The 13,249-nt window shown below is 42.0% G+C and overlaps 1 long non-coding RNA gene across 1 annotated transcript; it reads left to right on the forward strand.

The window, feature by feature from the left end:
• The first annotated feature begins 10,242 nt into the window (after nucleotides 1–10,242).
• On the forward strand, nucleotides 10,243–12,890 carry LOC311250262. The gene is made up of 3 exons (XR_014621251.1): nucleotides 10,243–10,303; nucleotides 10,410–10,476; nucleotides 12,750–12,890. It is a non-coding gene; the product is annotated as an uncharacterized lncRNA (long non-coding RNA).
• Nucleotides 12,891–13,249: the final 359 nt, after the last annotated feature.

Below are 13,249 nucleotides of genomic sequence, written 5' to 3' on the forward strand. Positions count from 1 at the left end.
TGCCTCAAAGGAGACATATTATGCTCATTTTTGGGTTCATAATTTTATTTTGGGCTACTACTGGAAAAGGTTTACATGCCTTAATGCCATGCCATGAATTCTTACGTGCCAAACGAGCTGCTAGGCATAAATTACGCAAATGCGGGACGTACATGTAGTGACGTAGTGTGATGTCACAAAGTCGCCGAATTAAAGGCAGGACTACTGACGAGGCATTTCAGGATCAGTGTTTTCTGCGGGAGAGAGGAGCTTCTGTTGGTGTGGACACAAACCATTTTAACTTTCAAGATATGTTACTTTCATAATACATACAGTAAATAAAACACTGAATAAGAGGAAAAAACAAAAAGCATAATAGGTCTCCTTTGACAAATAATTTAAATGTTTAGTAAAAAGGTTGATTTTCAGTGCAAACACAAAGTTTTACGAAATAAGACAGTGGTGAAATTGATGACTTTGAACAATTTTCTTGATTTCAGTGTCTTAACTATGCTTGCAAAATGCAGCATAGGATGCATAATTCTACTTGTGTGTGTAGTTACAATAATCCAAATAGGTTTGCACAGACAGACGCAGAGTAGATGCATGAGGAGGGACTGTGTGTAACCCTAATGATGGAAAGATTTAAAAAACCAAACACACTGGTCTGGATCTCACTGCGGTGTGTCGTCCTCCTCGTCCCTGGCAGCACCGTCCAATTAGTGACCTACTTAATATGTCCTGCAATGTCCTTGAAACGTCACTTTGACCAGAACGGATGAGTGAAGTAATACTGACATAGTTACTTAGCACAGTGGTAGCTTTTGTGTCAATCGTTAGCCAGTTTTCCTAATGGGATTATAAAGTATCTTCTCCATTGAATTAAGGCCTCTTCCCAGAAGGACTTCTAATGAGTGGAACTGAAGCGTAAATATGTTTTATTTTTTCCAATGACACCAGTACAAGCAACATATATTAAGGAGGAGACTAGTCTTGAACTGTTTTGAGTTACGATCCTTTAAAATGAAGACGTGTCCCCCTGTGAGCCCCGTTACAGGCTGCATATGTCTGTGAAAGTGAAAGAGTCAATTATTTCATGATAGAAAAGCAAAGATTGTATAACAGTCAGACACAAATATGTTCCTCTTGTGTTTCCTATCTTGTTAAAGGAACAGTTCATCCAAAAATGAAAATTCAGTCATTATCAACTCAACCCCAGGAAAAAAGTCAGGTGAAGTTTCGTAGTCCGCAAAACATTTTTGTAGCTTCACAGCATTGCAGCATTCTTCTACACAACTGAAGTAGCTAGGGACTTGTTTTTAAACTTTAAAGAACAAGTGAAAAACAACTCTTCCATCATAATCCAAGTCTCAGGAAGCTCCGAGATACCAAATTGATCTGAAAATATGTTATTTACACCCTTTTAAGGCAAAATCCCTTTTAAGGCAAAATCTTTGAATCTTTGACTGAAAAAGTCCTCATCTACTTCAGTTGTTTAGGAAAATGCTAAACTCCAGAAATGTTTTGTGGACTACAAAACTTCCATCAGCATGAGGCTGAGTAGACAACAAGCAAATTTTCATTTTGGGGTCAACTGTTCCTTTAATCACTTCGCAATCCCTTTTGCTCCACTTAATAGATGTAGAATGTCTTCTTCTGCACTTTGATATGTAACAGCAAGTACTTAAGTGTTATTCAGTGATATGGAAATACATGCAGGCTAATAAAAGAGATAGGAAGTTGTTTTATTTATTTCTTTTAGACACTTTAGCTCAATAAATAAAATAAAGTGCTTTTAGCTCCGGTTAAATGTGCTGATACCTATATTTGAATGAGGGAAAAATCAGCATGAGCATCACTGATGTTGAATTTCTCTGGTGGTTAACACTGTGGCAAAGTGTGACTCTTAATATAAATGGATCTGACAGCCTGAAATTGCAACACTGAATAACACCAATAAACATTTTCCTTCCCTCAGTACTTGCATGCATTGCAATTTCCTGCAATAATTGTCTCATTCTGCTCATTAGCATGCTGGGAAATGCCGTGTGGTATTGTGAAGGTTATTACATATTTTCCTCTATTGATTTTGTTGACAATTCAAGCCTCAATAGATGTGATCAGCAGGACTGCCAGCTTTCCCTTGAAGTTTCCCACGAAAGGTGTCAGAGTCAGTTTGGGTGCGCAACACAAACATAGAGATTGATGGCCAAAGTGCTTTCATTTATGTGTTTTAGTCCTATTATGGCAGGCTATTCTGCAGGGGTGGGAAAGCTGGAAAAATCTGCTCAATCACACATGGACATTCAGTAGAGAAAAAAAAGCCAAACTGACATTTGTGACCAACCAAATGCAGAGAAAACCACAACTAGTCCCAGGTTTGTATGGGCCATTTAGTGGGTAATTTCATAAAACAAGTTGTTTATGAAGCCCCGCCTGTCTGTAGAATGTCTGCTGATGGAAATGTTAAACGAGCAGCGTCAACGTCAATGGAGAATAAGGAGGAAATAAATATTATGCTAACTGTTTGATAGGAATGCGTGCAAAACCAGTGTGAGGTCTCAAATTGTGATGTACTTTTTTTTCTCTTTGACCCGCAATTGTATAGCAGAGAGTGTGCGAACGCACATCCAGGCCTTAGTGTCTCAAAGACCGGTTGTACGTCAGTGGCACGGCTCCCAACCATAATTCCCATGGGAATTCATTTATTCCACTGTTTGGTATTGATCCGCATTTTAGAAACATTTACGCCTGGCAACTGTGTTTAGTGTGTAAACTGGAGGCAAAACAACCCGACCACATAACATGATGCCCTTTAATGAGGCCTGGGTTGCGCTGCAGAGCAACAGCCGATCCTATAATCTGCGTTAACTGTCTGTCAAGCAACATCTCCGTCAAAACTAACTGCACAGGTCAGCATGTTTATCTCTCTCTTTTTTTTTTACCCTTTATTCACCAGTTTTAAGTTTTTTTTTTAAATTTTATTCATAGGTCTCTAAAAAAAATCATGTCCCAGATATCTCATTTTGTTTTCAAACATTATATTTCTATGGTACTTTGGTTTTTATACCTCGTTAATGTGGAGGACTTTGTGACATTGGTTTTGAGATGAGGTATACCAATAAACCATACTATGTACTGTTCTTATTGCTCAGTAATACAATATTTAAAGCAACATTATGTAACTCCTTCACCTTAAAATGACAGCTCTACCATCATGTGTACGACAGTGGTGTTGCACTCGGAAACTGCGGGGGGCGCCAAATCACACAAAATGCCAATTTTTAACATAATGTTGCTTTAATTAAAAAAAATCCTTGCAAACATGAAACCAGAGGTACACATCTAACCTTAAACATACTAATGTGAAAGCATGTAAAAGCATTTTTCATGCTCGCTTTTAGTTGTAGGCAGGCTTATTAAATCTGAGAAAATAACCTGATGTCATCAGGGTTTTTGTTATATTGGGATGGGAGACTGCATTTTTTCAATCTCCAAACCCTATGACTATCGTCTGATGATGACATAGCCTCTAGGCCAACAGCCAGTGTTTCAGGGGCTGCTGGTGTAGCCGGGGTACAGCTGGATAACGGACATCCGGGCCAAGAATTCCTCTTCTGTCAGCCGGTCATTGTTTACTAATCTCTATAAACAAATATCTCCATATTACTGCAGAAAAATGTTTTAAAAAGCTAATAAAAAGCTAAATCATCATCAGGCAAAAGCTGGTGGGTTCCAAGATTGCATTTAGGCCAATGCGTTCCGCCTCTTTTGCTCTCCACATGGACTGTTTACTCGCCTGCAACTGAAGCCCACTCAAACATGACTGGTCACAGACTGCTCTACAAATAGAAACCAAGATGCTTCTGATACTGAACTCCTGTCCCTTGTCTACAGATTCTGCATTCCTATGCAGTTTGGAAGATTTAGCAGAGGATATAATGATAAGATGCTATTGAGTTGCATTATGGGGTATGTAGGTTTCTGCATTTGTGTCAGCTGATCAATACTAATTAGTAGAAAGGAGGATATCTTGTGCACTGCTGCTTGATTTAACATTAACATTCGAGCCAATGCAACCAATTACCAACCCCATCCATCCATCTCTCCTCCTCCTCTGCCCACTTTCCCTCCTCCCATCTCATCCCTTCCCAAAGGTAACTCAGCCCGTTGCCCCATACTCACACCAGCTCACCCCACCTGCCCCACCTCATTTGGCTCCTCGCCTTGGATCTCAGTCTGCTCCGCCCTTCCTCTCCCCCCCTCTTTCCTACACTCTACCCAACCCTTACCTTACCCCGCCCATGGCTACAGCTTGGCTGGGCCCGTTGCCATGTGGTGCCCGGTGATAAATGAGAGCTTTCACACTCAGGGTTTGTCCTGGCTGCTCGGTCGGTGGGGAGCGGTTGGCACTGCAGAATTCCTGATGAGCGTTTGCAGAGTTTAACACCACCTGAGATGAAGACGGGGAAGAAGGGGGAAAGAGGTAGAATGAAATGGTGAAAAGGGAAACAGAGGAACAGAGGAAAGTACCAGACTGGCCTGAATATATGACTTTTTTCATTTAAATTTGGTTAGATTAGGCGATGGGGGGTCATTGAGGATGAGACAACATCAGATCTTCTTCAGAATGAAGAGAGTGCCAATGTAGGCTAACGTCAGCTAATACAGAAATGCATCATGGGTTTGTTTGTAGCTTACTGTTGCTTCAAGTCTGTTTATATTGAGTTTTACATCTTTAGACCTACTGCAGAAACTGATCTGTGAACAAACTGATCTATTAAGCATCAAAATACTCTGCTTAATCTTTCTCTTCTGATTAACATTTCTTTCCCAAAAATACATACTGCTCCTTTAATTGAGCTTGCTTTTAGTTTCTTTAACCAGCCTATATGTGTGTCTTGCGTTTGGGTCCTTATTGACAAACAGCAGCATCTAGGTAAGCTGGTCAGAACTACCTTGGCATTGTTGTGGGCTTAGCTAAACTAAAGAGAACAAAGAAGAAGGAAGACTTGATGAGGACAAACCGGCAAAGAGGACGCAAAGAGAGTGAAGTTAATGCAGAAAGTATGAAGAGGAATCTGGAGTGGTGGAGGAATAAACTGTAAGGGCTAGGGAGAAGCAAACAAGCAGAAACAGACTAATTACATTAAAAAGTGGACCTCAAAAAGTAGATTGAGAGAGATTTGAAGAGAGCGAGTATTGACACTGGAAAGGAAACAAGACAAAGAGAAAAAAAACTGAAAGGAGGATGAAGAGAAGTAGAGAAACAGAGAGAACAGGAACCAGCCAATTGACTTTTATGTCGTCTGGCTGTGTGTCTGGTCCATTTGTGGTTCTGTTCGGCATTCCTCGACAGACCACTGCAGGCCACATAAAGCACAGCGGCACCAAGTTGCAGTAGAGAGCAGGTGTGTGTGTGTGTGTGTGTGTGTGTGTGTGTTCGTCCGATGGTCTTTATTTCAGCCGGGCATGTTTACGCACCCGTGTCTGCCTCATCCCGCTGCACTTCCACTGTGCACAGCGTGAAGTGGATTTATGGATGCTCTCTGAGCGTCTGCATGACTTGTCGGGTTCGGCAGCCATTCTTTTCCAACCACCCATTTCAATTTCGCAGCAGATTCAAGGCACATCCCGTACCGAAGGTGGTCAGAGCGGTCACACAGGGCTACATGGGATACACGCAGAGGAAAACCAAAAGAAAACTGTCCTGTAGAAAAGCTCACAGCCAGGAAACACAGGATAATAAACCTTCCATCGTGTTACAACGCTGTGTTTCTTTTCTCTCTACATGTGTGCGAATGTTTTGTGTGGCCTCATTGCTGCGCCTCCTCGCTTGTTATTCTTGCCTTCAGGTCTAATTGATGTGATCTTCCACCAAACCAGCCACCCCTGGTGCCAGTGTGCGTGCATGTGAGTGGGTGTGTGTATGTGTTGGATGTGTGTGTCCCGAGTGTTGCAGCAGAAGTTGCGGTGCCGCTCTTTAAGCTGTCGCCGCAGTGCGACCGCCCCGACCGTCCCACCGCCGGTGACCGCTGGCAAAAACACACGGCATAACACAAACACTGAGGTTGTAATCAGGCCAGCAGACTGTATAGGAACTTACTGGAGATACAACATATATTATAATGTGTGTGTATGCGTGTGCCATCCAACTGCTGTGGAAATAGATGGGTATACATCTGGTAGTGATGGGAAACTGTGGCTTTTCACCACTATAGCAGCTTGGCGACTAAAGCTGGAAGGAAAATTGGAGCGTATGGGAACTGTAGCATTGGACTGGAAACACGCCATGATTCCATAATTCATGGCAACGCAAAGCTGCTGGCATTGACGCTTCATCATTTTAATATTAATGATAATCATTAGTATCAACCACAGCTATCATCTCAGTGTGGCTCTCTCAACACCTCACATCCCTGTGTTATTGCACGCAACCCAACCGCCAGAGTAAATGTTAGCTAAGCACGTTTCCGCAAAATCACAGATAGGTTAAAGCTGAATGCTTCTTTGTGTCGCAACTTTACGTTTGTTTGGGCTGAATTTTCTACTCCTCTCTGGTCGCGACACCGTGCTCGTGCTTTGCTTAGGTTGAGGCACAAAAACCACTTGGTTAGGGTCAGAAAAACACCACGGTTTGGCTCAAAGTATGTGGTTTGGTCACTACCATGTCGCAGCTGGAGATGGCTCGACTTCCTGTGAAAAATAGCCAGTTTTGGTCGCCACACATAAAAGCTGGACGTGTCCCGAGGTCTCCTAACAAAACATCCACTTTTGACGCCACAAATTCTGATCAAAATATCCGCTGGGTGACTCAAACTGTGGTGGGCCTGTTGGCGCCGCCTCCGTTCCCGCCACCTCCTGATGTGAAAGTCAGCTAATAAGCATATAATGTGAATGTGATATGATGATACATGAGTGAACATAAATACCTATGTATATACAGTCAATTCTTTGTATAAAAATGTGCTATAGTATTCTTGGCAACTCTATATGCTTCTCTAAATGCTAATACTAGGCATTATCATTTGTTACCAGGCAATAATACTGGATATGTTTAGATTTGCATTACATTCCATCAATCACCACCTTGAACTTTGGGAAATGAGAGAATAAAAGCACGGACATAGTTTATAAGTGTCTGTTGAGGCATGGCTAGTTGCACCCTTAGGTCCTGAGTCCACGTAGCGTCCTTTTTCCACTGTTTCTAATGAGAAGCGAGCGTCTGTGGCAGCATGCGGGCTGCCTAGAGAAAAAACGGTGACTTTTTCCGACTTTTTGTGCGTCCGCTCTGAGCACTTGGAGTTGAAGAGCTCCCAACCTTTCAGAAAGGTGCTGGTGTATCTTTTTCAAGCATCCAAACATATATGAGATCTGTTGCTCTGGTAATCCAGAAAATGGAAACTCTCATAGCAGAGACAGAAAAAGTCTATGTGTGGGGGCAGATTGTCTGTACACTGAATGTTGCTGGTTCTTTTATCACCCTACGCGTTGTAAGCTTGTGTGGTCAGCCCTCTGTCACCATAGCGTTAGCAGCTGTCAGTCAAAACCGACATGCAATGTTTTTTCTCTCACCGCAGAAGCGCTCTATCCAAGTGCTTTCCTGCCTGAAAAAACCCCTCTGGACTTGGGCACTTGTTGATGACATGATTGGAAAATGACAATAACCTTATCATTAAAGTATTCTGGTTTGGTTTCTCTCTGTCTTTAAATGATAACCTAAATGAACTGAAACCTATGCTGAACATTTAAAGATAGTTTATACAGACAAAGATGACTAATATATGCACTTACTGTAATAATAGGAAATACATAGATAATGAAAATACATAAAAAAATACCAAAGCTTGATAAACGTTCTCAGTCAGTAATGAGTCCCTCTTCGTTAGCACCCCTGTGATTTATGAAGGAAGGTGCAGGTGTTTGCAGCTTGACTTATTTTCCCTCTTTTATTGCCGAGTTCAAGTTCACACTGTTCACGCTGGAATATGTCCCTCTCCTCTCTCCTCCATTCATCCACCAGTCCCTCCTGCTTTCTTGTCCTGACCCCGACACTTCCTGTTCCTCTCCTTCTTCTTCACGCCGTCCTACACATCCGACATTTGACCTCCCCTAGTTCCATTTTGAATTGTGGGGCCATCGTCGCCCACCCGTTTTCGGGAGAGTCCAATAAAAGACTGGCAGGGAAGGTGGATGAAAGAAGCCTTGTCCTGGGTGAAGATTAATCGAAGTGGACAATGGGACAGGACCTCCCCTTCCTTTGCCTCCATTCATGAGCAGAGTCACAGGTCGCCTTCAGATGTGTCGCTCCGGAGAGTTAAATGGCTGCTGTATAGCCGGTAGCAGGAGCACATGTGTGGGTAGGAATTACATTTGTCATAAATCAGTAGGTTGGAGGAGTCGGGGCGAGTGATTCATTCATTCACATGAAAATGGCCTTTCTTAGTTAGATGGCATTAGATGGCAGTTTGTCATGCTTTTGTTTTTAATGTTTTTTTTTTTTTTTTACCTCTACTCTGTATTTAATGCTCTTTCCATGACATCTTTACTCATTAGTGGGGTTTTTTCTTCATTTATTTTGAGACCTTTAAATTTGCTTCTCAACAGTGTAAATAAGACAGTAGCTCCTTATCTTTATTTAAACATTGAACAATGCATTTGATTTTAAAGGTACCCTTTCTTTAGCACTACTACTGATAGGGCGATGTTTTGATGAGTTGGTGCCAGTTTTGTCTGTATTTTTGCTGTGAAGTTGAGATACACATTCATGCCAAGGATTTCACGTAACTCCGCACTGGAAATGCAGCAGTGAGCCAGCAAAGTGCAGAAGAGAAAGACTGCTGGCTAAAACAAATGGGTTTTTACAATTTTCAAAAAATATGCAATGAAACTGGTTAATGAGGAAGGAAATACTGTTTCTGATGGGAGACTTTGAATGTAAATATGATGCTTGTTTACAATAACTCCATTGGGTAACTTCTACCAGGGGTTGAATCACCATCAGTGTGTGACTGTGTGTGTGCTTTGTGAATCAAGGTAGAAAGCCACTATAAGTGCATTCCATGTTACCATTTACTCAAGTTCTGGTACACAACTTGGACTTGAACAGTTTTGATAAAATTTCGGGCCTTGCGGGCCATTAAATAATGTTTTCGAGCTCCACTTTGAGTTTGTTCCATATTTAATAAATTAGGTTACTTTCCTTGTTTCTCTGACCCAATTATTGAATCATGATGAATTGGTGTATCATGTATCAAATTATTACATAATGTGCAAGGAAGAAAAGAGAGCGGTGCAGCTCATGTGTTGCATTAGTCTGGTGTGCTGAGGTCAGTAATAGAGAATGGGCTAACACAAAAACAGAATGGGTTTGGAAAAAAACCTGTTCCAGTTGGTTAGGACAAAGAAAATCAACACAAGAGTCGAGCACATCTTTTAAGGTTAATAAGAAATGAAAAAAATTGCTTTGGGTGTAGTGTTAGTCTTGGCAGTACCAGTCACATTCAATCGTGCCCCCTCATAGGTTTAGGGTCCTGGCTTAATTGTACCTGTACTGATTCTCTCATATGTTTCCACTGCATGGTGCAAAAAAAATGTGAACTCTCTAAGATCTTGATTGTCAATGCTGGGCTGAGTCAACAAATTCGACAACTAGCTGTGTGTCTACAAGCACACATAATGTAACTACATGTAGCCAGGTGAACAGAGGTGATAGTGTTCTCAGTACTTGTGGTGCATTTTAGAGGTCATATCACTTTAAGAAGCAAGAGTTAGGAAAACACGCGAGAGTAAGGAAACACGCGAGAGTTAGGAAATCAGAGAAGACGGAAAACGCCCGAAAATTGCAGTAATGGTGATGGTGGGTGCATGTCACCGGTGCGAGTGAGTTTAGATAAGTTAATCCCACGGAGAGATACTTCTTATTAAGTTGCACAGTCCAGAGAAGAAAGGCTGGTCGAGCTGACAGGCTGACATTCGTGAGCAGAGAGTGTACCTGTTGTGTGTTCGTCGCCGAGGGTCGGTGAGGAAGGGATCATCCCTATGTTCCCCGGGTCCTATGTTCCCTGGGTCCTATGTTCCCCGCTTTGTATGTGACCGGGGAACATAGGACCCTTTTTCTAAAGGGTTAGGGTTAGGGTTAGGGGTTAGTAGGGAAAGTCCTATGTTCCCCGGTGTTGCCGGTTGATGAACAAACCAGGGAACATAGGACCTTTTTTGGGAAAAACGGGGAACATAGGACCCGGGGAACATAGGTACGCTCCCGTGAGGAAAGTGTGACGTTTCCTCCATGTTGAGAGCAGGCCTGATACGGCAGCGGGTCAGCGTAAGTCGCCATAAAAATGTATTTAAAATCCTGCGTAGGACCGTTCTGTTGTCAGGCATTGTTAATTTTGCGAAACCGTATTATTTTGTGTTAATGTACCTCGCAGAGGGGAGAGAAAGCCGAGTCTGAGCTGCGTCAGGTGTGAGGCAGGGTTTTCAGACTGCGTAGTAGAAGTGAGTAAATTCATTGTTTGATTGAAGCATACTCTGAGTTGATAAAAATGCATTTTGTTTACAGATATTTGCATATGTCGTTGAGTTATTGTGATTCATGATGTATATTGTGAAAATATTGTAGTGAGAGTGGCTGCAAATGTGTCTTTTGTTTATTTTCTGTTTACAGAAATTGATAGCCACTACTGTTGTCTGTATTACTAGCAAAAGTTCATGAAACCGAAACTACATAAGAGGGAAAAATAGGACTTTATTCTTGTTGTTTGTTTTTTTTTAACTATACCTTTCACCCTCAAAATTATCAGATTAATACTGTGCCTTTTTGTTATAAATACAGTCGGGGGAATAAACAAACCCACAAAATCTTTTATTGTGTCCGGTTGTCTCCTTTTGATCTGGCCACATACATTAGCAGCAGTTACCAGTTACTCTAGCAACAAAGCTACTAGCATCTGTCCATCAGGAAACTCCATAAGTCTCAGTGCTGTAAAAGGCCTCCATCATTCTCGGAAGCTGCGTACAGCCTCGGTCTGGAGGTGTTCATTGGGAGGCTTCTGGTAAGCTGTAGTTAGCCACTTTAGCAACAAGTCAGAGGACATCAGAAAACGCTTTCTCCATTAAATATCATCCAGTGTCACTCAAACCAATGAATAAAGAATAAAGAAAAATCATTTTCCAAGAAAAAAGCACTCTAAATACCATTAAGAGTACTACAAAACAACTTTTTTTTGCCATTTTGGGGCCTGATACTGTCATATAAGTGAGTTATGGAGGAAGAAATATTTGATAAAAACTTAAACATCAATTTTGACATCATGGGAACTTTAAAAGCTTCATGTAGAGTCAGAATGGGGTTTTGTTTCACCACTTGTGAGTGCCGCCTCTGCCCCTCTCCCATTTGCAGCTAATTAGACAGCATGTGACTGATTCGGGCCTGTTGTAAACACCATCGCATCTGACTCCCATTACAAAGCAGAAATGAAATAAGCAAGGACCTGAGTGGGAACCAGCAGTAGCAGGAGCAGTGGCCGCACAGGCCCGGCGATGCTTTGTTACGATCCAACGATGATGTGCCGCGCTACATCATGAAGTACTTTACAGCCACTAATTAACACACACAGGCACTTTGGTTTCTGCCTCTGAAAATATACAAATTAGAAAAACATTTCCACTTGTGCTGAGGCAAGACTCGCCTGATGGGAACAGCCTCACAAATCACTCGGAGTCGTGGGGCTGCGAGCGGCGACTTTTCCTCCAGATCGGACTTTCCCTGCCGAGAAGCCTAGAGGTCCCAGCATCACACACATGCGCACCCTCATCATATTGAGGTAAACAAGCGATTGGCGAAACAAACACTGTCATAAACCGTTGTCAGACAATGAGCACAGCCATTCCCTTAAAACAAATACACGAGAAACAAAGCAGACGCACGCCCCCGCACTCTTTTCTCACAGCTCCAGAGCTCCGCTGCCCGACACATCATTTATTCTCTCTTTCAAGCTGACCACCGAGCAGCTGTTATGAGTAACGCTACATAACACTGAGCTCCTGGCTGCATAAAAAAACAAAAAAAAAACCCCACTGCCGATTCGCTAAATGAACAGATGACTAATTAAAAACACAGTAAAGAGTGTATAATTAATGAGTCCATTAGGTCTAGGTAATCTCACAGATCCAGTATTAACAAACTGTGAGCAGGCTGGGGTAGAGGTGATTAACAGTGTGGCCACATTGGCTCTAATTATCTACACAACCACCGTCACAACCAGATTCGGGGAGCATATGTCAGCATTTCGAAGTTGTAAGAACCTAAAAAGGCGCAGACTACATGTGATACTCCGACATGATGCATCCCTCAAGTCCATGGATTCGCGTGACACAAACAGAAAGTTAGGTCAGCGTGATGTAATGCAAATCTCTGGTGTCTCTCAACTACCAGGCCATTCTTTGTAACACAACAGCCGAAAAAAAAGAGCAAACCTCAGTTTTTCCACGTGATTCATGTGAGGAAAACATGTTCTACACCTTCATAATAGGCGTTTATTATAGATATTTCAGCCAATATGTCATATAACGTGTGATGAATGACTGATTTAAACAAAAGAAAAATGAACCAATGCGCCCCAAAACTCAAAACGATTCAACTGTGCTGCTGTTTGTCCTGGTAAACAGCCCCGGAGATCCGAAAGCGTGTGCTCTCGCATTCATTCTCCGTGGAGGTGGTTTTATCTTATCACAACCATCTGCCAGGTCTGCTCCTGTTTTGTCCGCAGAGATTGGAAAGAAGATAACGTGGGCCAAAAACACTTCACTGTGTAAAGAAGTCTGCCTCCTGCTGCCTGGAGAGCTGCTTTCATCTCTGCAGCTCATTATACAGCACTTCCCTGGCTCCGGACCCAGCGATGATGCAAAGACAGTGGGTAGGAGACTTAATAAATTCCTTTTGTTTATCTTACGTCAGTGTGTGTGCGTGCATGCACTTGCTTGCTGTCCATTGTCTATGTATGCATTCAGAAACTGTAGAAATTCCACTTTTCAGTTCATGTTAGCCGAACACTTTTTCTCAGTCCAGAAGAGGAAAGTTTTACTTTCTTCTGAGTAACTAAGACACAGGGGAAAACATGTTAAATAACAAATGAAAGATCTTTGCATTTGTTTATGTTTATTTTGATCACTAAAAAAGTCTGAACATTAAGACTGGTAAAACATCTTGATTCCTAATTACTGAATACAGTGACTCCTAACAAAAACAAGGACTACAATAAATCGACAT

The sequence above is a fragment of the Pagrus pagrus genome, assembly GCF_965226575.1.
Source record: "Pagrus pagrus genome assembly, chromosome: 21".
Taxonomy (NCBI): domain Eukaryota; kingdom Metazoa; phylum Chordata; class Actinopteri; order Spariformes; family Sparidae; genus Pagrus; species Pagrus pagrus.